The sequence below is a fragment of the Oryctolagus cuniculus genome, chromosome 13 (genome assembly GCF_964237555.1).
Source record: "Oryctolagus cuniculus chromosome 13, mOryCun1.1, whole genome shotgun sequence".
NCBI lineage: Eukaryota > Metazoa > Chordata > Mammalia > Lagomorpha > Leporidae > Oryctolagus > Oryctolagus cuniculus.
Window position 1 is genome coordinate 53,069,215 of NC_091444.1, and position 7,636 is coordinate 53,076,850.

Consider the following 7,636-nt stretch of genomic DNA (forward strand, 5'->3'; position numbering starts at 1 on the left):
TTTCTTCTGCCTCACCACAGTTTATGTTCAGGTAATAGCAAACCAGCTATCAACTGTGAATTTATTTTCACTGGCTCTTACTGCACAATGACAGTTAATGCTCACAACAGTTCTCTTGAAACTAGGTAGAATATTTAAGTGCCTTTTGAGTCGTTAGTGAAAGATAAAATAATACCTCATAGAGTTGTAGTTTTGTATGAACCTCAAGGTACACCAATTCTTTGATAATGAGTAGTGTTGATTACTCCATTGCGTTTACACAGCATTCCCCAACTCCATCTACCTACAATAGTGCAAACACGTATAATAGTGAACATTCCATGCTTCAGAACCACAGTATCTGTGATTTTCTTTTTTGTGTTGGGCATCTGTGAGAGAACATTTCTAAAAGGAAGACGGGATGTTTTCCCCTGTAGATGGGCCAAGAAGTCCAAAACTACCACCTGTTCCTGTCAATAAGTCTAGGTTTGTGTGCTAGGGTATGCCAGACTGGTCACAAGTCTTTTCAGCATATTAATCTGTTGTTCTTTAGAATGCAACAGGTAAAAATTATCTCCACATTTATCAGGGATGTCATTTATTAAAATTATTTGAGACCCCATTATACACATTCATAAGAATTTGCAAGAGATAGAAAATAAAATGATTTATGTGGTTAAATGCAAGGATAAAGGATGTTATTGAAGGATTATAACATTTACAACAGAGTTATAGCATGGAGTGAGATATATGGAATGGGACTGGGGCAGGGATGTCCTTGTTTTCGTTGTTTTGACCACTAGTGTAAGAATGAAATATGCCAAAAATTGGTTGCCAGGAAAACTGACATATTTGCATTTTAGATGTTGTCTGAGAGTCTTGTATTGGGAGTGATTAGAGAGGTTTCCTAGCCTTGTTAGAGATTAGCCTATAGAGATTATTACAATTCCTTGCATATAGGATGCCATAAATATTTGTTGAATCAACCAGTGATCTCCCAGCATTATGTAGAGTGCAAGTTGGAGAATACTGGCTTACCATCTGTATCAGAGTTTCCAAGCTCTTCTTTGAACCTTCACATCTCTAAAGGGATCAGAATCAATAGGGTTACCTAGACCACTCAATTTTCCCTACAGTTTTGGCCTTGTTTCTGATCTAGACAGCTGAGGATTCTCACCAAGTCTGCAGATTTGAAAGGACACACAATCATTTCTTTGTGAAGCAGCACCTCTCATGAGAAAACACATCAAATCCAAAGCTTTCTACATGGGAAAAAATGGAAAGAGAATAAGAAGTACACAGGTGGTAACAGGGTAAACCAGACTAGAGAATCCTAACTGCAAGAATCTGAACATATTAGAGTTGCTGCAAAAAAAAGGGGGATAATAGGGTATATGTATTAAGCACAGAGAAACTAAACCCAAGTCAAGTTTTAGCTGCCTTCCTAGGGTTAAGAGGATAGTGACATAATTCCTGCCAATCTTTGGCAAATATACTACTGACAGGGTGTGTCAGTGCTTTGGTGAACTCTGTTCAGGGTCAGTATACAATATTTAAGAATTTTAGTGGCAGGATGGCCCATTATCCCAGTTTGCCCAGAACTGGGGAGTTTCCTGAGACAGGACTTTTAAGTTCTAAACGTAAATAGCTTCAGGAAAATCTGGATATTTGATCAATCTGTCTCAGCAAAACAGCCATTCTTTTTTTTTTTTTTTAAGAATTTATTTACTTATTTGAAAGGCAGAGTTAAAGAGAGAGAAGGAGAAACAGAGAGAAAGATCAACCACTGGTTCATTCCTCAAATGTCTGCAATGGCTGGAGCTGGGCTGATCCAAAGCCAATAGTCAGGAGCTTCTTCTGGGTCTCCCTCATGGGTGCTGGGGCCCTAGGTCATGGGGCATATTCCACTGCTTTCCCAGGTGCACTAGTAGGAAGTTGGAATGGAAGTGGAGCAGCCAGGTCTTGAACCAGCACCCATATAGGATGCCAGGCACTGCAGACAGTGGTTTTACCCACTGTGCCACAGCGCCAGCCCAATTCATTCAATTTTGCAGGTACTGAGATCCCACACTGGGCCAAGTACTACATTAAGCATTTGCAAAACAAAAACTTTCTTCAAGAAGTTTACAATATGGTGATTGAAGAAGGCACTGACTAACACAAATGCCATAGTGGACACTTGAGTGGACACTCCAGGTTCCCCTTCAGGACAAAGCATTCCCTCCCCTAGCTTCCTACTAATGGCTCACTGCTGAGTCCTTCAGAGTAATTGCTCTCTGCTGAAGGAAGCTGCCTTGCCCAGTGTTACAGGCCCTGCCTGGAGAGAATCTGTATGAGGTATCAGTCAAATGTGTGTTGTAAAGGCCCAGTCCCATTGCCCCATTCCAGACAACTCTAAAGGCTCATCCAACGCCAGTGCACCCCATGGGATTATCCGAGACATCCCACCCAATTCCTTGACTTTTCACCCTCACGCTGGGAACATTCATCAACATGCCTCCTATAAGCAAACCTCAGTGTCTCAGAGTCAGTCCCTAGGGGAGCTTGTGGGGAGCAATTCGGACTAGACTAAGTTACTGGAATTAAGACTTATTCTATGCCTCTGCTCTCCCACAATATGGCGTTGGGAGAGAAGTAAACAGCTTCCGCACAGCTGCCTCCAGTTCAACCAATAAACTGTAGGACTTGCTCCTGATTGGAGAGCAGCGTACTCGGCGTGTGGGCAGCCGAGTTAGGATTGGCGGAGGAGGACTATAAAGGAGGAGAGAGACGGCATGCACAGGGAACATCTAAGGGGAACATCTAGCTGAAGGAACACCCGTGCAGCCCCCGAGAAGAGCCGGCCGGCGGTGTGCCGCTCCCCTGCGGAAGTGGGGAATGTGGCCAGGGGGAACTGCCCTTCCACGGAGGTGGAAGGGACAGTAGCCAACCCGGGAAGAACCAGCAGCAAACCCGGGGAGGGCCGAGCAGACGAAAAGAACAGCGCAGGGTCCTGTGTCGTTCCTCCATGAAGAGGGGGAGCGACAGAGCTAACCTGCGATCACCATCTAACATGCAGCTGTGCCAGGTATTCTGAAGCAAAGGTGCCTTGTGTTCTGGGTGCCTAGAAGGGTCATCTGGCCTGGTCATTATCAGTGAGTCAAGGATGAACACGAACTAACTAGGCAAAGAAGAAAGGGAGACTGTTCTATTCACAGCCAATGGCAGGAACAATGGCCCTGTGGTGAGAGAGGGACCATTAGGTTGATCCTGGGATGTGTGCTCATGCATAGAGAGGAGCACGCTGGGGCCAGGGGCCTTACAGATCAAGTGACGGTGGATTGTCTACATCCTCAGAGCAACGAGAGGTCATTGATGGGTCTTACACAGGGTAGTAACAAGGTCCTATCCAAGTACAGAAAATCAAATTTTTAGGATGCCAAGGTTACCTTAGTGCCCACAGCAAGCAGGACGGAGTGCTGGACACTCTCCTAGGCCTGACTTCCCCACTGCCTATGGCCTGTGTTGGGCCTAGTTTGAAAAATGGCTGAGCCTACAAGCAAGGGCCGGAGAGCTTTGTCTGAGCCCGGTGGGATCTGGGGGCAAAGAGCCAGCAAGACGATCATAGGAAGGCAGAGAATTTTTTTATATTTTTATACCACTTTGTCCACATATTTAAATTTTGTTGTTTAAGGTTTAAAATGGTGGAGGCTCACTGATTAGGGGTGTCTTCCTTCTTGATACAGGAGGAAACTGGAATCAGGTACAGAGCCAGGAATCAAACCCAGGCACTCTGATATGGGATATGGATGTGCCACGCAGTATCATAATTGCTGTGCCAAACACAAGCCCCCAGACTTCTTTTCTTTGTAAAGCAGCCTGCCTCAGAGATTTCAACAGAGTAATGAAAAATGAAGCAGTGCAGTTAACTAGAGTGAAGAAACTCCAGAAACACAAAGTGCATTTCATTTTATCAGTAGGTTTTATGTGGCACTGGCTTAGGCCTGATGGGTTTAGAGTAAGAGACCTTTTGCTTAATACCTTTAGTTCCACTGATGATATGATCACCTCAAGGCTGAAGAAACAGAATTGAACTTTTTAGGGCTCCTGGTTCAACTACTTTCTACAAATTGAATAAAACCGTTCCCTTGTTGTTCTTCAACTGACACATTATTCTATCTCTCTGTGTAGCTCACTGGCCCTTTTACCATTTCTATTTCTCTTTTCAGCAAGATTTTTCCCAGGAGAAGATAATTGAAATATCATTCAAATGCTCTCAGAGTAGGTTTCTCAAGCTGTTTAAGTACAAACATTCATTGGATTAAATTTTTTTTTAAATGCCCATTTAAAATGTGACCTGAAAATTGAAACACATTATCAGATCTAAAGATGAGTACGAGTTATGCAACAGAAAGCATGTTTGCTTCCCATTCCAGAGAATCTTGTACCCTGCCATCGTAAGGGGGTATTTTCCTCTCCCTACCACCTTCTTCCATGGAATTCTCAAAGCACATTTACTGTCACTGTTTCCTCCTCCCAAATAAACAGACTTCAGATGTAGCAGGAAGACTTAAGTTTCCGTCTATCATCTGAAACCTCATCATTTCTGTGGGAAGCAAGACTTGGAATGACTACAGCATTTGTCACAGGGTGTTTGGTAAGGTGAGCCTGTCACCACAACTTCTTCTTTATTGTCCTGAAAAGCCTGGGGATCTGGGGACTCCAAACACAGCCTCGTAACTTCAGATATTTCTGCCACCCAGAGATGGGCTGTTGGATCTCTCCTGCTGTGAGTCTGTCCCTGACTCGAGCCACGGGGCACCTAAAGTGGATGAGAACCTCATCGATATTACAGAGACCCAGGGAGGGCTTTCATGAACCATGTGCAGATGATGGCAGTGTGAGAGATGTGCCTGTGCCAGGAACGTGAGTTAGCTAAAGGTGAGATGTGGAAGAGGCCAAAGGGCAGTCAGAGCCTTGGAGTGCTGGAGGGCTCCCCACCGTGACTTCTAGCCCTCCTCCTTGGTGTTGGCATCTGACAAAATAGACTGCTAACCACAAATTTGATTTCTCAAACATTCTCAGGTCAAAACCTTCGATGTGACTTTCTTTCCCCAAATTCAGATTGTCTCCTCACCTCCTGAGGTGGTTTGACACTTTCGTAATGACAAGGGTGACATAAGTTAGAATGAGACAGCCTCCTAAGAGAATGTGAATTCTGTGCCATCTTTATCACAGGCTCCAAGGTGGCACTGGACAGTCAGTCTTGCTGCTTAAATTTCCTTTCCTTTCTATGTAGAATTGACTCCCCCACACTTCTCTTTGTTCTAAATTTTTTATTTTTTAAAGATTTATTTATTTGAAAGTCAGAGTTACACACAGAGAGAAGGAGAGGCAGAGAGAGAGCAAGAGAGAGGTCTTTCATCCACTGGTTCACTCCCCTGTTGGCTGCAATGGCAAGAGCTGTGCCGATCTGAAACCAGAGGCCTGGGGCTTCCTCTGGTTCTTCCCCCATGGGTACAGGGGCTTAAGCACTTGGGCCATTTTCTACTGCTCTCCCAGGCCATAGCAGAGAGCTGAATCGGAAGTGGAGCAGCCAGGACTCAAACTGGCACCCATTTGGGATGCCAGCACCGCAGGCGGCAGCTTTACCTGCTACACCACAGTACCGGCCCCTGTTCTAAACTTTAAAAGTCACTTGGAATTCTGCATCTAGAAAGAGCCTACAGAGATATTTTTCCTTATTCCTCCCTCTAGTTCAAACCCTTGATGTTATGTGTAAAATAAAGGAAAAAGACTCTGAAGAGGGGGCAGAAGAAGGCAGATCAGCTGTGAAATGTGGGACCCCAGGAAAACACACCAACCAAACACCACAGGGAAACAACTGCACATCCCACCCACTCTATGGCTGCAGACTGAGCAGGGAGCCTTGGCTGTTACCATCACCAGGCTGGCATGATTGCACTGCAGTGTCTCTGCTGGGGTGCTGACAGCGAAGGCCACATCGAGAGCTCTGGACTGCCCACTCGGGACTAATAAGTCTCACTCACACCCCACTCCCATGCACACACACAATGTCGGTAGGGCTTGACTTCATTCTACAGGTCTTCCTTCAATTCTTGTGAGATGACCTCAGAGAAGGCCATCCTATCCTGGGGTCCTAGTGTTCCTTTAGAAAATGTGTAGTGTCTGGGATCTCAAAAGAACCTTAATTGAAATGTCTTCTTTGGTTTATTTTGTCAAGACTTTTAAGGGAAATCTAAGTATTTGGACTGGGAAGTTTGCTGTGTAAATACCTCCACTGTATGTCTTATCACCAAAGTTCCAGATCCCAGCCCTAGCACAGTGGCTACCACATATATTGCTAATGAAGGAGTGACTGCCTGATGCACGTATGCTTGAATGAACAAACAAGCCTGAGATTATGCGTTCCTCTGTCTAACTTTTAAATCACTGCCACGTCGGGTTCCATTTTCTCTCTCCACTACTTGCTGCCATTGTTAGCACCGGCCTGATGCTCATTTGTCCTGACTGTAGTCAGCTGGGGTTCTTCTAGCCTAATCCTGATCCAGGGCCAGCTTTCACCTCAGCATTTGTGCCAGTGCCAGTTACAGCTCTGTTCCTGCTGTTTCCAATTTTTGCTTCCAATCTCTTCCTTTTTATGCTACCACCTGCTGTTTTTAGAGCCTTCTGCTATTGTTTCAAAACTGCTCTATCGAGTATGGCTGTCCAATCCCAATATTTTCTCTTAATCCACTTCCTTGCAAGATTTGTCTACATCTCACACTGTATCTTTATTTTTTGCCCTGTTAGATTTTTATATTTTGCTACTAAATGATTTTTGTCAGGCCATGAACATGAGCTATCACCAAGCCTATCTATCTCTTGTGTTTGACAAAAATTGAACTCAGTATACACTCAAGACAAGCAAGATACATGGGAGCAGAAATCTCTTGATGTCAATTGCACAGTGAGTGAAATATTGGAAATGAGAAAAGAGGACTAATATTTATTTTATCAGCAAACACTTGAAGTATTGTGTTTCCACAGTAGACACATGCTATGTGCTTAGGTCAAAGTAATGAGCAGAAGAGACAAAAATCTTTGCTTGATGGAGTTTATATTTAAGGGGATACTCACTATATGCCAGGCTTACTTTAGATAATTTACATATGTTATCCCATTTAATTATCATATGGACTCCATGAGGTAAGAGCCATCCCCAAATAGCATTGAGAACATTCGTTCGTGTGTTTGGGTCTTCGTTCTCTCACCTGTGATAGGTGAAGGTCAGAACAAGACATGAATAATTTGTAAGCACCTACTGGGTGCCTGGCACCTTGATAGGCTCTGTATAAGCTTTTCCTCACCAACCCTATGTAATGAATTGTCCCAATTTTCAAGTGAGAAATTCAGTGATCAGAATTCTAGAAAAACATGCCAATAGTCACATAGCTACTATGTGGCAGAGATGACTTTAAACCTACTGTTATCTGATTCCAGCTGCTAGCTGAGAAATGGATCCAGCTTCATGTTGCTGTTTACTGAGTACCTTTTATGTAAAATATAATACTATGGTACTGAGAAATATTAAAATCACAGAAGATAAAGTTTTTCCATGAATAACCATACAACCTAATGGGGAAGATAAATTTCATCCAAAGAATTACAATTAAAG